Genomic DNA, 17,773 nt, shown 5'->3' with positions numbered 1-17,773 from the left:
TATAGAACTAACCAATGTGGAAAACTACAAAAAGCCTTTGAAAGACAACACTTTCACCAAATGAGATGTTGTGTTGATCAAGGCCTTCAATGGCTTTAAAGTCCCCCCACATTAATGGGCTAGGAAGGTTGATCTTCTTAACCCTCATGATGGTGTTTGCTAGAGTGCCCTTGAGGGAGGATGGATCAAGATAAATTTTGACAGGGAGTCAAGAGGCAACCCAACTCTAGTGGTGTAGGATGCATAGCAAGGGACCACAATGGAAATATTTTGGCAAAAAGAATAGTTAAACTAGGAAGGACTACAAACAATGAGTTTGAATTCAAAGCCACACTATTAGGATTGGAATTGGGCAAGGAGCTTTAGCTAATGAGATTCACTTAAGGAGACTCTCTCATCACCATTAATTCTATCAAGCAAAACTCTACCCTAAATTGGAAGTTGGACAAATGGCTAGAACCAATAAGAGAACTAACTAATTCTCTCCAAAATTTTAAAATATCACACATATATTAGGAAGGGAATGGGTCAAGAGAGGCTTTATCCAATCTAACTATAGATAGAGAAAATAAAACCTAGTAAAATCACACTGACTGCCACATAGGATCCCAAGAGACAACAATAGTTGTGCTAACAAGGATTGCCAAGATGGGCCTGCAAGTTTGGGCAATGGTGAGTTGGTGGAGTAATCATGCTAATTTACTACTTCTACATCAATATGATGAAAGTGAATGAGAATTAAATGAATCAAGGGCCAAGTTGCATGACACATATGAAAATTAATTCAAGCCACCTAGCTTAATGATGATTTATCTCATGAAACTTCATAATTTGGTCTTTCTACATGCTTCAAACATACAACTCATAGTCATGATAGTCGATAAGAAAATTTGATAGGACTTAAGCACAATCTGAGAGGCGACATTATTTGGCATTTGGGATTATATTTGTGAGGATAGTTTTCAATTCATATTTTTTCTCCACATCAAGTTGTAGTGACTCATCTCTCCCATCATGAAGTTTTAAACCTACCTCTGATATGGATACCCCAATTCAATTGTTGGCAGACAAAAGGCAAATGTCTTTCATGGGTGAGGTTTCTGAGAAATTGCTCAACTCCATTCACAATTATTTGAATGGATTGGTAATTAATGCAATCAAAACGATATTAGGAGATGAATTTTTTTACCATGGATCATCGACATAGAGTCAATACAGATATCATTAGGATGATTATGGCAGTGGTGTTAATGGAAGCAAAGTCCAAAGATGGTGCTAAGATTATGTGTTAAAAGATCTTTAAAGACTCATTTATAGGTGATGGATTATGTGCTTGTGAATGTTGATAGAGAACTGAAAATTAGGATGTCACAAGATTATTTCTATCTCTAGCACAATGGAAAGGATGTGTCTAGACTACCTATCATCACTACTTATAGCTCAAAGGACTTTGAAGAAATGAAGCCATACATTATCAAAAGTGTCAAATTTCTGAAAGAATTGATGGGTATAATGATGAATTAGGGAGGCGAATGGATAAAGGCCTATATGAAGGCAAATAGGCTAGAGAGTGATGGGTATGAGAATGAATTTAGTGTGACAATCATAGAGGTACAACTGAGGATGATTATTGAGGAGGGCCCAAGCGTAGGGGCAAGGAACCTATAAGCGTTGTAGTTGGGGATAAATAATCTTTGTCTCTAATAGTTAAAACTATTATTATTTAAGTAGTCTTCTAGTAAATGCTAGCTAGGGTAGGGAGAGCATCATTTTGGATATAGATGCCTAGTATATAGACTGTATAAAAAAGATAACCAAGAATAGTCTGGCATCACCAATTTGGGAGTTGGTGATCCATTTTGAATTTCGTGAGTAGATTGGGAGGTATCCACCATAGTTGGGGGACCTTTGTACATAGACATATGATGAAAGATATAGAATATAATGAAAACTTTGATATCAATATAATGGGTGCTAGCCCTTACCAATTATTAGCCTACCAAAAAATAATAATGCTTTATCACTGTAATGTCCCCTTCTCAGTGATGTGCATCCAATGAACTTTTTTGGAGTTTTGCACGAGCTTTTTAGGGTTTACGAGGAGGGAATTCTTCATTTTTGTCTATGGTTTCCTTCTGGGTTTTTCATGAGCTCTAGGGTGGCATAACATGCATTTGATTCTTTGGTGAAGTGAGAACTTACTATTTTTAGTAAGTTAGGGTTTGATTGTTTGGATGGTGTTGTCTTACTGAGATTTCCAAGCTCTTTCTCAAGGTGCGAAGATCATGTTTTTCAGAGGAGTATTCCATGACTTACTATTTTTAGTAAGTGGCAATATTGAGCATTTCTATTTTTAGTAGTTTGGACAGGGTTCTAATCTTGCAGCAGTTTAGTGGTCTTCATTGCTCAGCTTCATCCTGGATTTTGTTGATAATCAGTATTGGAGCCATAAGTGATTTAATTAAATATTATTTCCTTATCCTAAGGTTTAATATTTATTTATTTATTTTTATTTTTATTACTGATTAATGATATTAGGAATTGTGCATAACATGATTTCTCCTAAGCTTGCTAGGCGAATTATTTATGTCATGAAGGGGGATGCCAAAATTGAATAAGGAGATTTTATTTTATTTGACTAAGTTTATGCTATGTCAAAAATCGTGGTCCCTGCTGGCTAGGCGTGGTTTTGACTTGAAGAATGGCACCATTCTTGGGTCCACTTTGGTAAATGAAATGCAAATTGGAGAGGTGAATTTGGGAGCATTTACATTTGAATTTCAAAGGAAAAAATCTATAAATATAGGTGCTTCACCTCCCATTTGGATATCTTATAAAATTGCATCGTTAAGTTGTCGGTTTGGCGATTAAAATCTAAGCTTCGAAGTGTGGCTTCCTAGCTAAGTCTCAGTTTCATACTTGGAAGATAGTACCTAGCTATGTTCTTCTAATTCCAGTGCTGATAGTGAGCATTTTGCAGATTGTGGAGTGTTTTGTGTGGGATTGGAGTTTTTTCTTATTGTTGGTCGCAAAGTTACTGGAATCATATTTTTCTTGTACCTCTTGGCCAAGCAATTCTATCATTCTGGGTATTTTCTCTATGGATTTCTATGTCCTAGGCGATGACATTTGTAAGTTTTCAACGCTAATCTTTGAGTAATTATTTTTATTTTACAAATCATACTTCCCAACCTATGCATCTTTCTTGTGTGGGCATTTTGGAATCAAGATGTTGTAAATGGGGTATATGGAGGTCACTTTCCTAATTGTAATTGGTCATTTTTGATATATTAGCAGTTTGGGAGTCTTTGGAGATGTTAGGTGTGAGTAGTGAGTGAGTTTCATGCATTTTAGTGTGTCTTGGTGTTGCTGGTTGTGCATTTCAGCTTGCTATCATAAAATTACAGATTTCCAGAAGTTGGTGTTTGGGTGTGCCCTTCGTAGTGTGAGTAGATTAGTTGATTTTGATGTGATTTGGGTGAGTTTGGAGAGAGAATTGAGCATTTCTTAGTTTCTTGAAGTTGTTGGTTTGCGTGTTATTGATCCTAGGATTTCATAATTTCATGTTGAAGGATCTTTTGGGAGTTAGTAATTGTTTGAAGATATTTATCAGCATTGGACAACATTACTTCTCTATTCTATCTCTCTATTTTATATTCTAAGGTTAAGTAGTATTACTACTAACCATTTCTGGATTGTAAGCATTCCCACTGAAAAGTGGAAGAGGTTGGCTTGCTGCCTATATTTTGATATTTGTTGCTCAGTCTTCCCGCTGCATAAGTGGTTGAGTGATGTTTATTGTAATGATCCTCCCGCTGCATAAGCAGTTGAGTTGATCTTGTTTGGTGTGTTCAGTATCCCACTGAAATATTGCGGTTGAGTGATTCGTGTTTTGGAAGTGTTGTTCTCTTGGCTGGTTTATCGCCAAGCTTCTTGATTCACCCACTGGATAAGCGAAAGGGGCTGGATTGTCACCCATTATTGTATTCAGCACTTCAGCAGATTATTACTAATGATACCCTGCTATCATATGCTCTCACCTTCCCAGTCTGGGCTCTCGGTGATCAAAAGGTGTGGGGTTCCCTTCAGTTGTTTGGATTTCATTGTTCTAACCCTAATAGGTGATTGATGTGATTGTGATCTTGCTATTGAAAGATAAAATAAAAATTAAGGGGAATATTACAATCGCTATATAAATCATTGTTTTTATTCATCATCTCATATAAAACAAAGATGATTGACTCTGATAAAAGAAGTTGACAATCTTACCTTTCTTATGAAGTATAATTTAATGTATATGTTAAAAAAGTATTTAAAAAACTTTGAATAAAATCTTTGAATCTTAGATAAATAATGTTGGCCATTTGGAGGAATTGATTATGTGTTGCATTGATGTTTTTGTCATTGATGTCAACACTACCGACACCCTTCTGGTCCCAATAGGATGTTTGGTTTCTGGTTGGATTTGATCCGGTATGCTCTGGTATGTTTGGGTTATGGAATTGGCTTATTCATGCTACTCAGATTCATGTTCAGTCAATTTGTTTTGTTCTGGTGATCAGATGCTATCCTGTTTGCTAGAAAGTTTGGTTTGTGGTTCTGGCAAGGCTATCACCATCAGAGCTTTGATGAATTGCATAAGTGGTGTTGCTGTGACTTTTGGTATGGATTCAGGATGTTGATGGTGATCATGTTTGAGACTTGGTGGATTGAGATTATTGCTTTAGCCTGTGTGGACCTAAATTGGGTCTCGGTGTATCTAGGTTATGGACCGACTTAATGTAACGTATGGATTGGACCTCTCGATGTGTTTCCGGGATGTCTTATGGGTTGGATATTATTTGTTTGGTCTCTGGCCGACATGTTTTGTAATTATGTAATTGTTTTATTGTCTGGTGGCCAACCTTATTGTTTGTGGTCAAGGGTTTGTATATATATGATGTAAGATCTCATTGTAGATCATGGGATTGGTATAGGAGCAAATAATGTAATAATCATTTAGGAAGAGGATTTGGTTGATTATTGGTGATCGAGTTGGGTTTATGTAAGAGGATTTAGTCCTCCGGTATTGAGCTTAGCCAGAACTATATTCAAGCATAGGAGATGCTATCTTTTGTAGCTCATTCATTTCTCCAGATTATAGTCTGGATTTCTATGTAGTCAGTGAGAGTCCTTTTGTGATGAGCAGTGTGCTCTAGGCTGTTGGCCTTCTTGCAAGTGTAGGCCCTTCAATTCTAATTCACATACTTACTGCATAAGTATTATCTAACTGTGGGTAGGCTTCCTAATGTGGTTTTTTGCTTTACTAAGTTTTCCACATATAAATCTTGGTGTGATGTGGATGGTATTTATTCTCTGATTATTATTTATGCTTAATTGGTTTATCTACTATTTCAGTATTGGTTTAAGGATTCTGGTATTGATCTTTTGGGTTCTGATATTAAAGTTTTAACTAATAAATGTTTTGGTAATCTAAGATAACTTATTCACCCCCCCTCTTAGTTGTTTTTCTGGTTATTTGAACTGTCTAACAATTGGTATCAGAGCTCTGGTCCTCTCTGCAGAAGCTTAACCACAATGAGGAAGATCCTATGGTGACTAACAATTCAAGTTCATCTAGTTCATCTAGAGCTATCTTTCAGAGAGATATTCCCAGGCTTGATGGAACAAATTACAGAGTATGGAAGATTCAGATGGAGACTCATCTGAGATGTCTTGGTAAGGAGATTTGGGAGATCACACAGAATGGTGTTACACCTCATAATCCGGCATCTAGCAATACTCCTCCGAAAAACTTAGATAAGGAGCTTGAGAATGCTTGTAAAGCAAAAGAAGCCCTCTTGTGTGCACTTTCTGATCAACAAATAATGGGACTATCTAACAAATCATCTGCAAAGGATATATGGGACAAGTTGGAGACTCTTAATGAAGGTGACCCTACTGTGAAGATTGCTAAACTTGATGGTTATCGGGTGAGATATGAAAACCTGGAAATGGAAGAAGATGAAAGATTACGGTATTCATGGAAAGGGTAAATGAGATTGTGATGGGAATTCAATGTTGTGGTGGAGCTCTGAGTGAAGATGAAATAGTTTCTAAAGTTCTGAGAGCTTTACCACTAGCTTACAAAATGAAGGCTACCACAATTAATGAATTGAGAACAATGGCTAATACTTCTGTCAATGGAGATACCTTGGTTGGGAAATTATTTTCTTTTGAGCTTGAATAATTTGGACCCTTTGGAGCTATGAAGTTTGAACCTGCTTTTCATGCATCTGCATCATCAACTGACAAGCAAGATTGGAGAGCTTTATATAAAGGAATTGGATGATATGAAGAGAGAAGATGAAGAATCTGAGCAACTTGAAGCCCTATTTTCTAGAAGAGTACCTAAACGAATGGTAAGAAGTAAGTATGAAGGAAAATCACCTTTTAAATGTTTTGAGTGTAATAAGATTGGTTATTTTGCATCTAGAAAGAATTCAAGATTTGAAGAAAGAGCTAGAAGATATTTTAAGCCTAAGCCTTGATATCAAAACAAGTATAAGTACAGGAAAAACAAAGGAAAATCATGCTAGATAGCGGATGAGGAAGGTGTGACTGATTCTGATGATGAACCGACATAAGACTCTGCTACTGGTTCTGGCAATGGAAAGGAATGGGTAATTGATAGTGGATGTTGACATCATATGACTGGAGATAAAGGGAAGTTTCTATCTTTGCAAGAATGTGATGGCGGTCTAGTTAGATTTGGAGATGACAAAGCATGTATGATCAAGGGAAAAGGAACTATATCATTAGATGGTAAGCACAATACTGATAATGTTTATTATGTTGAAGGTTTGAGGAATAATCTTTTGAGTGTAGGTCAAGTGGTGGATGAGTTGAATAGAAGTCAAATAAGAGTTTATGAGCAAGAACCGGCAGTGGAAATGATCATAGTTGAACCAGTAGCATCTTTACCGGAACAAAGTTTTGAACCAATTAATCTGATAGTATCAAAAAATTCATTAGTAATTGAAGAACTGGGAAGAGGAACAGAGAGTCAAAAGAATCCTAGGTATGTGAGATTGAATCATTCAGAAGATCAAATCATTGGGGATAAGAACAATGGAGTGATGACAAGAAGGAGATTGGCATCTAATGAGGTATGTTTAATTTCTCAAGTTGAACCGGTATCAGTAATTGAAGCATGTAAAGATGAATGTTGGATGAAAGCTACGGAAGAAGAATTAGATCAATTAGAGAAGAATAACACATGGACTTTAGTTCCCCAGCCTAAAAATAAGAATGTTATTGGAACTAAATGGGTTTTGACCAATAAATTGAATGAAGATGGAGAAGTTGTAAGGAATTGAGCTAGATTGGTTTGTAAAGGATATTCTCAGAAGGAAGGAATTGATTATGGTGAAACTTTTGCACCTGTAGCTAGGATTGAAGCTGTAAGATTATTTCTTGCCTACGCTGCCCATAAGAACTACAAGGTTTATCAGATGGATGCCAAGTGTGCATTTCTGAATGGGGATCTTGATGAGGAAGTTTATATTGAGCAACTTGATGGTTTTTCACTTTCAGATGATACAAACATCGTTTGCAGGTTAAGGAAAGATTTATATGGATTGAAATAGGCACTTAGAGCTTGGTATGCAAGGTTAGATAAATATATTTTGAAGCTTGGTTTCACTAAAGGTAATGCTGACTGTTAGCACATATTTTTACAAAATATTTTTGTGCTATATATGGAGGCTTTTGCATATAGTTTCATCATAAGAGCACTTATTGCTAGATTATATGTGTAGGTGATGTATTGCAGTGTCTTCATAAAAAGGCATCACTTAGGCATATTCAAGGGAAGTGTTGAGTACGATGGCATTCTGGTAATCCTCATCTTCACAGTTAGTCTCATTGCAAGAGTACTTTTTGGAAGGTCAACATAGAGCAGGTTTGTGAGCATGTGCAGAGAGGTAAAGGGTGTGGGAGAAACCCCTAAGTATGATTATTAAAATTTGCATCCGTAAAGAGGGATTTCTTACGCAAAAAACTACAAAATTTTGCTTATTAGCAAGGAGGAGAAAATGTTATCTCGATACCCGATGGGGTTGTTAGTGGAACTCTTGCTGATAACCGATGAGGTGGTCTATTCGTGGTGATGATATCGGGTTATCGAGAGGTCCTAATTTATGTTACCCCGATACCCGATGGACTGAGTGGAGAAGGCGACCTTATCAAAGAGACTTTCTCCAATAAGGCGGTACCAAGCAAGAAAGGAAATAAGACTCATTGGGATAACATACATTGTCAGGGAGATGCGTTTTGGGTCATCCTAATACTTGATGAGGAAGATGATCTCGGCACAAACAAAGTGACTTCATCAAGAAAGCTTATGACGATAGACCAAAGGAACCCAATAAGGAGGGCAAGGTGCAAGAAGACTCATCGGGATAGCTTACGCTACCGGAGAAACATCTTTAGAGTTGTGCCGATGCCTGATGGGCAAAATGCCATAGAGGGTAGATCTATCGGGGAGACTATAACTATTGGGAGCAAAAGAAATACGCTACTCCAATGCCAGATAAAGAAATCGGTGAAAGTTACACCGATCAAAAGGAAAGGTAGATGTCATAGGACCATCAGACGAAGTATTAAGTGACTTCATCCCGAAGGCCGATGGAGTGACTAGAGAAATAAGCAAAGGGAAGTTTCATTAGAGAGACATAACTCAATGAGACATAAAGGAAAGCTGACTAATAGAAAGGAAGGGTGGACCCATCAGGGTAAGTCAAGTCTTAAGGAAAAAGGTGAAGCGGCTGGGGTGAAATCAGATGGATTGATCGAAATGACCTATGCGGGTCAAAAAGACAAAAAGGTAATTGAAGGAATGCATGGTGCTAAATAATTGAATTATTGGGTGGGGTTACGCTAATTAGCCATTAGAATGCCTGATACGATAGCCATTATTTAATGCTTGTGATCAGGAGGATTTGATCTGCACAAAGAAAAATTGATGAGTTTTTTAATTGTTACAGACCCTATCCGTTGCATATCCTGCATAAAGAAAGAGTTCTTGTGCTAGGAATTTTTCACAGTCTCTTCAGCCATTAACATTGAAGTTGCAGACAAGAAGCATAGGTAATTAAGAATTCAAGCACTTAATCATGGAGGCTTTTGGTTCAGAAGGAAAGAGAAAGGTCATAGAGATTTCAGATACACAGTCAACTAAATCAAAAAAGGCAAAGTCTATGAAGGGTATGCAGAAGCAAAAGTTGAACTAGGATATGATTGACTAGATGGAGTCAATTGGTGCTAAGTCAAGGAGGTCTAAAACAAATTTTCCAAGCTAGGATCAATTGGAAGATAAGTACAAAGGGTTTGGGGATATATTGACAACCATAAGGGGCCATGAATTGTTTTTATATCACTACCTCAGGAGGAACAAGGAGATACCATTGTGAAACCCTTGGATGACAAATTTGGGCAGATTGGTGGTACCAAATGTTTTTCTGAATCTCAGATTGTTGGAATTGCTCACAAGGAAATACAATAAGGAAAAAATATACATCCAATTGCCCAATGGGGATCCATTCATCTGGATATCTGTCGGGTCTATTCAGGAGGTTTTCGGCATGACATATGAACCTTACATGCCCCTGTCTTTCACAGACTTAGAAGGAGAATATACCCAAATGGACACCACCCACACAGTGTGGAAGTTGGAAATTCACAAAAAGGAGAAGGGATGACTCATAGAGAAAGATGGTCCTCCTTTCGAAATTACTCTATTCAGACAATACCAACAGTACACATATTGGGCATGCATCTAGGTTTGCGGGGAAGAAGCTCCTGATGTTACAAGAATAGGCCCATTGGTGTTGGCTGTGGACATTCAAATGCATGAGCCGAGACCATTTGATTATGCAACCTACTTGGTAGAGAAGTTGCATGAAAGATTTTTGAGTTTGCAAACAGAGCCTAACCCTTCTTTCAAGTTTTACTCATCGCTAATGCATATAGTTTTGTTTTATGGTCAGATGCAAGGTTTGTGGCTAGGAGAATTAAAAGTGACTTCTAGGAACAAAGAGGGACATGACCAACCAATCCAATTATGGGTATCCTTGTGGGACTTAAGGTGCGACAAATCACACTATGTGTTGTTTGAAGAATACTTCGTCAATCCCTTGTATAGATTGTTTGGGATAGAATGTGACGAGTCTATTTCATAGGAGATTAAGAGATTCTTGAGACCCCATGCTTTTGGAGACACTAGGGTCAACCACAACTGGGGCGACTAGTTTGTGTGCCATAATTTTACTTTTTTCAGGGTTTATGGTTTTGAAGGTGTTCCATTTATGCTGCCTACATTAGTGCCTGACATAATTGCATATCTAGAGATTGTTAGGCATCTTAGTATGTCAAATGTAAAGCATTTGGGTGGTGCACATAAATAGACATTCATGCCTGACACTTTACATTTAAGAGATTTCACCATTGTGTCTACCAAGGCATATGAAATGATTGAAAAAAGGTTGGTAGAGTAGTACAATCTGTATGGACATCAGGCTTGAAAGAATTATGATCCAGATGGATATATTCACCATTGTAGGAAGAGCTAGAACTTGAGAGAATATTTGCACATGCCCATGGAGGCTGAGGATTGTTTTAGGAACAAGGAGTGGGATGAGGTTGATGCAATCTTAGAGGAGTTGAACCAAAAGTTAGAAGAATGAAAACAAAAGCTCTGGGAACTGAGAGAAGAGGGAGACTTTGAGAGTGAGTCTGATGAAAACATAGATGTATCAATGCTCCGAGCACCTGAACTAGAAGAAGTGGCAGAGAGTTAGGAGCAAGCTATGGTGAGATTGAATACCAACATGGATGTGAGGATGGAAGAGCATGCAAATTTTGTTGCAGATGAAGTTTTCGTATAGTCCAAAGAGTTTAAGTCCTTCTTGTACCACTACAAAGGGAAAATATTGAGGGAGAGCATCCCAAATGTCACCCCTGAGAATGAAGTAGATTTGCTAAAAATATTGAAGGAAGACATCAATGCAGAGGTGGCTACAATGACACCACAGAGAGGGAGACAACTTCTTAGTGAGGCAGGAATCATTTTGTTCCCAGGATGGGATTTAAGTGCCTCTTTCATTTTTGACAATTTGTTGCATTCGGATAGAAAAGATGTAAAATTAGACATACAGGGAGTTGATGACATTTTTATTGGATCAAGATATGATCCAAATGAAGAGGAAATGTTTCTTTGGGCCCTATACCCCCCAAATAAAAGACCCAAGATTATAGATGTAGATAAGGCATTTGGGCATATGATGAGGCTAAAAGTGGGAGAGGTTAATCCAATTGTCATTACAGATTTGGGGATTGACATTGCAAAATTGAATAAGGCCCAAATGCAGTGGGTGTTAAAGGAGGGTCAAAAATAAAAAACAATAAATGAAGACTTGTTAAGAAGTCATGGTCATGAAGTACCACAGATAACTGATACTGGTATGCAATGGGAAAAGAAATATGAGGACCAAATGAAAGAAAATATAAAGCTAAGAAGGCAAATCAGGACTGCCAGGGTGGATGTTGCTTGTGTTTTGTTGACCAATAGGTTTGAGCATTTGTTGGAAGTTCTCAAAGAATTTTGGACCAACTGTTAGACGACTTAGGATAATATGTCTTGTCATGAAAGAATTTTGAAGAAGCTGGAGGCATTGTTGAAAGAGAAGAGCGTTGAGGAGAAAATTGTTGAGAATATCCAAAGAAGGTTGAACAATCATAAGGCATTCAGTGTGGACATCAAGCAGGAATTTACCGATTGTAAGGATATTGTAAGATATGGTATACCAGATATTATGGATGAGGTAGAGTAGTTAAAGGACAAAGGGATTTGGATTCCATAATTCCAGAATGTACTCAACACATCCCTTAATGTTTCCCGGACAGATGTTTTGGATATGAAGGAGACAAATGAGCAAATGGAGAGAATGGTTACCATGGAGATTGCTGTCAGGGATACTGTATTCAACACTAGCACTCACCGGAACAACAAGTACTTGGAGCATATTCAGAAATGTAACACATTATGGGACGACCAAAATTGACTTCTTAGTTTGTAATTTTTTTAATGTCTGGTGGTTAGGCAGTTAGGTATTAGGTTTTAGTTAAGTTTAGTTTAACAAGATGAAAGGGTGTTTCCTTTCATTTGAATCCTTTGGCTCACATACATGTAGTGAGTCATTTTTGTATCATGAGATAGATAATATCCTGCCGTTGGTTGGGCTACAAGTGTTATGTTTTAGAGAATTCTAATAGGAATGAGGAGTTTATTTTGTGCAAGTTGAATGTATTGGAGTATTTGTAAGTGCATTTTTTGTATACATTCTTATTCCAGAAGTTAATATACAAGATTTCATGCTTCTATCTTCAGACTATTGTGTAGTTTTGTGTTTGATGGAATCATATGTCCTCTTGATAAATATTTTAGATTTGTTGTGATGTGCCATCACATGATGTTGTATTGAATGTTAAATTGGGTTTTTATTGTTCATGCAACACATAATGAAACTTTCATAGTGATGGTTTTTATAATTGTCTCTTGAGTTGATAGTGATTCTTGTCCACAGAGTTATTCATTAATGGTTAGATAAAGGAACTAGTCTGTTATTATCTTTGTTGAATAGGTTTGTATGCATTAGGTCCTTATCAAAGAAACAAAACTTCTAATTTCTATCCGTACTGCTCTTTTTCATAATGGCTTAAAGTCCTAACAATAATCTTTTACATATCACAACTATATTCACACTTATGTTATTAGTTCTAAAGGTATTCAATAAAAAGAACTTTTGCTAGCATATCAAAGAAACACAACTTCTAATTTCTATCCATACTGCTCTTTTTCATAATGGCTTAAAGTCCTAACAGTAATCTTTTACATATCACAACTATATTCACACTTATGTTATCAGTTCTAAAGGTATTCAATAAAAAGAACTATTGCTAGCATAATTGCAGGAAAACCTTTGCCATCCCTACAACTGCTAATTCCCATAGTTTAAATTCACTTAAAATAAACCACTTTTGTGCTTGAGAGTGTAAGGTACACCCACCTAGGTTTAGTGGAGCCTAAAGTGCAGAGGGATTTGGTCTTTGACCATCCTTGTTCATTGGCCAAGGCTGATTGGATTAACTAAGGATTAGGAAAGTCTTTGGTTTTCCAATCTATGATTTTGGGCACCAACACTGACAATAATCTGTATTATAAAGTCACTGATGATGATATATTGATTATTGAAGTTTTTGTTGATGACATCATTTTTGGATGTGAAGATTATTTGTGCATGGAATTTTCTAAGAATATGGAGAAAGAATTTGAAATATCTATGATTGGGGAAATGAAATTTTTCTTAGGTTTGTAGATTACTCAAACTGATAAAGGTATTTTTATCTGTCAAACTAAGTATGCTAGGGAATTGTTGAGGAAATTTGGTATGGTGGATTCTAAACCGGTAAGTACTCCTATGGTTACAAGTGAGAAATTGACAAGGAGAGATGTTTCTGCACTGGTAAATCCTACAAGATACACATATATGATTGGAGGTCTACTATATTTGACTTAGACTAGGCCTGACATAATGAATGTTGTTTGTATTGCATCTAGATTTCAGAGTGATCCTAGAGAAAATCATGAGAGTGCGGTGAAAAGAATTTTTAGATACTTAAAGGGTACATCTGATTATGGTTTGTGGTACCCTAAGGATGATGACTTTACTTTATGTGCATATACAGATGCAGATTGGGCTGGTGATGTTGATGACTAGAAAAGTACTTCCGATGGAGCTTTCTTTCTTGGAAAGAAGTTGGTTTCATGGATCAACAAGAAGTAATCATTTACTTCTTTATCTACTACTGAAGATGAGTATGTTGTTGCTACTACTAACTATACACAGGTTCTATGGATGAAGAAAATGTTGAAGGATATCAAAGTGCATTGTACTAGACCAATAGTTATTCATTGTGATAACTCTGCTGCTATTGACATATCAAAGAATCTAGTTTTTCACTCTAAGACAAAGCACATATCTATCAAGTATAATTTTTTGAAGGAGAAGGTGGAAGAAAATGAAGTTAGATAGGTTTATGTGAACACTAAAGAATATATTGTAGATATTTTCACTAAAACTTTACCTAAAGAATCATTTGAGTACCTAAGAGATAGGTTAGGGGTTTCTGCCCCTCTGACAGAGAACTGAATGATGTTATTTGGCATCAGTCCAATATGCATTATCAGAGATATTATTCATTTTGGCATTCGGGTGGGGATGCAATTTCTCAGGGGGAGTAGTTAGCCTTGTGTTTCAGTGGTTTTTGTTTTTGCTTTGATATTTTTGTCATATTTTTGGCATTGATGTCAAAGGGGGAGTGATATATGTGAAAAACAGAGCTTTACATAGATATCATTCACATGGGGATTTTGGTCTTTATTTCAGAACTTTATTGCTATATCTTTATGTTGGAGATTGTTGGTTGTCTTCCATTGGGGGAGACTTGTTCTGGCATTTCTTGGCACTTGGATGTTTTTCACATCTAGTGTTTCTATCAATGCCAAAGGGGGAGATTGTTGGCCATTTGGAGGAATTGATTATGTGTTGCATTGATGTCAACACTAGTTGTCTTGGATTCTTTATCGGCACCCTTCTGGTCCTGATAGGATGTTTGGTTTCTGGTTGGATTTGATCTGGTATGATCTGGTATGTTTGGGTTATAGAATTGGCTTATTCATGCTACTCAGATTCATGTCCAGATAGTTGGTTTTTTTCTGGTGATCAAATGCTATCCTGTTTTCTAGAAAGCTTGGTTTGTGGTTTTGGCGAGGGTTTCACCAACATAGCTTTGATAAAGATATTTGATGAATTGCATAAGTGGTGTTGGTGCGGATTCTGGTATGGATTCAGGATGATGATGGTGATCATGTTCGAGACTTGGTGGATTGAGATCATTGCTTTAGCATGTGTGGACCTAAATTTGGTCATGGTGTATCTAGGTTATGGACCGACTTAATGTATCATGTGGATTGGACCTCTTGATTTGTTTCAAGGATGTCTTATGGGTTGGATATTATTTTTTTGGTCTCTAGCTGACATGTTTTATAATTATGTAATTGTTTTATTGTCTGGTGGTCGACCTTATTGTTTGTGGTCGAGGGTTTGTATATATATGATGTAAGATCTCATTGTAGATCATGGGATTGGTATAGGAGCGAATAATGTAATAATCATTCAGGCAGAGGATTTGGTCGATCATTGGTGATCGAGTTGGGTTTATGTAAGAGGATTTAGTCCTCCGGTATTGAGTTTAACTGAAACTATATTGAGGCATAGGAGATGCTATCTTTGTAGTTCTTTCATTTCTCTGGATTGTAGTCTAGATTTCTATGTAGTCAGTGAGACTCCTTTTGTGATGAGCAATATGCTCTAGGATGTTGGCCTTCTTGCAAGTATAGGTCCCTCAATCGTAATTCACATACTTACTACAGAAGTATTATCTAACTGTGGGTAGGCTTCCCACTGTGGGTTTTCCCTTTACCGGGTTTTCCACGTATAAATCTTGGTGTCATGTGGATGGTATTTATTCTCTGATTATTGTTTATGCTTAATTGGTTTATTTGCTATTTCAGTATTTGGCTTAAGCATTCCGGTATTGATCTTTTGGGCTTCGGTATTAAAGTTTTAATTGCTAAATGTTCTTGTAATCTGAGCCAACTGATTCATCCCCCCCGCTCTCAGTTGTCTTCTGGTTATTTGAAATGTCTAACAAATAATTGTAATAGTAACTATCTTTACAAGAAAGACTAAGTAACATTTTGTAGATGAAGCATCATACTTCTACTAGTATCCATGAACAAGTTAAGAAAACCATGTACATTATAAGAAATAATTTCTTCAATATGAAAGAAGGAAAGAGAAAAATCACATGACTCCTTCTACAAGGAAAGATCTTAAATTGATTCTTATGCAAATAAATATTTAAGTTCATTGATATAATCCTTACCAATCAATCCTTTGGTGAAACACTACTCTAGATACTCTTGGTAGGACAATTTTGCAAACAATAGAGGATTCTCTTCATTTATTAATTATTTGAGAGGTGAGATGATTATTGATAGAGTATATAACATGAGCCATGACATCCTCACATAATTTTTGTGAACAAAACTCCTATGTTTAATGGTCTTGTGTTTTCCATTCCTCAATATCTGCCTTGTAAAAATAATAGCACACTAGTAATGAAAAGTTAAACTAAGAGAACAAAAGTTAAACCTAAAATTCATAATCATTAAGATGGTCTATGAAAATATCTATGTAGGTGATGTTAAATTGAAAAAAAAAAAGTAAAACCTAAAATTATTAATCATCAAGATGGTATGTGGAAATGTATATTTTTAGAGATAAGGTGAGAACATTGACCTCAATTTGATCACCAATATTTACCACAAGATCACCCGAGATGTAGAGAACATCAATTTACTCATCGCCATTGAGAACTTGTAGGTTTAGGGTTTGGTCTTGATGGAGAATTGTAAGGGCATCCACATTAGAGTGATCTGAGATGCCTAACACTAATTCTGGTTGAGGGTAGGACATGTAGTAGTTTATGGTAAAATAAATCTCCTTCCTCTCTCTGCTCAATTCCTCATCAAGAGAATTTTCATTACCCAATCCAAGGTCGACATAAAATATTTCACAGTTTGCAAATTTTTTTTGCTATATTCATCCATCACCTTCATTTAAAACAACCCAAGGAAGATCATAATAATATTGTGGTTTGTTATTATTTATTATTTTTAAATTCAATTGTGTTCAAGTTTTTACATCAATATTTTGGATCACATTTTTTGATTCATCATTGATTCTCCTCTAACTCTCTAGTTTATCTTAATGACAAATCATGAAGTGTGATCTAAAACATTAATGTAAGAACTCTAGCACAATCAAACCTTCTAAATCTCTATTATCCTCACGATGGATCATGGAGTATGATCCAAAATGTTGATCTGCAAAAACTCCAATAGAATAAAATCCTTAGCTCTCTGGTATTCTAACAATGGATCATGGAGTGTGATCCAAAACATTGATGCTTAAACTCCAACACAACCAAATCTTCTAGCTCTCTATCATTTTAACAATGGAACAGGAGTGTAATGTTAAAAACCCATAAGGTAGATCAAAACAATTCTCCAAACATATTTTTTCTATTTCTAGATTGGATTTTGTTAGGTTTCTTTTTTTTATCGATAATAGATAATTATATTAAATAGATTGAAAAGTATACATGCATTGAAAAAGCACCATAAATTGCTAATACCCCATCCCCTGCCTCCCCTATAGCTATCACCTGCCATCCTCAAAATGGAATTCATAGAGTGCAACTACCAAAATTGGAGCCATGCTCCATAATGCACTAATACCAAACCCATTTTCTATACAAACTAACCAAGTTATAGTATAAATGAGTTCAAAATTTTAAAGGCTTTCTTAACAAACCCTACATTGACAAAAGCACATAAAAAACCCCAATAGCCAAACGCTGCTTCATATTATATTTTATATAGCTTACCCTTAAAGTATTAGGGCTCATGGGTCTCCAAATCGTCTCTACCTCTTTGGCCTTACAATCAACCATGTTTCACAATCCAAATCTTCCTCTCTAGCTCCCGCACGTCTAGAAACTCCTTCAGCCACACCCAACCCATTTGGGCCTCAGTACTTTGCTCATC

Source organism: Cryptomeria japonica, chromosome 9 (assembly GCF_030272615.1).
Source record: "Cryptomeria japonica chromosome 9, Sugi_1.0, whole genome shotgun sequence".
NCBI classification, from domain to species: Eukaryota; Viridiplantae; Streptophyta; class Pinopsida; order Cupressales; family Cupressaceae; genus Cryptomeria; species Cryptomeria japonica.
The sequence above is the reverse complement of the archived record's forward strand: the minus strand, read 5'-3'. Positions refer to the sequence as shown.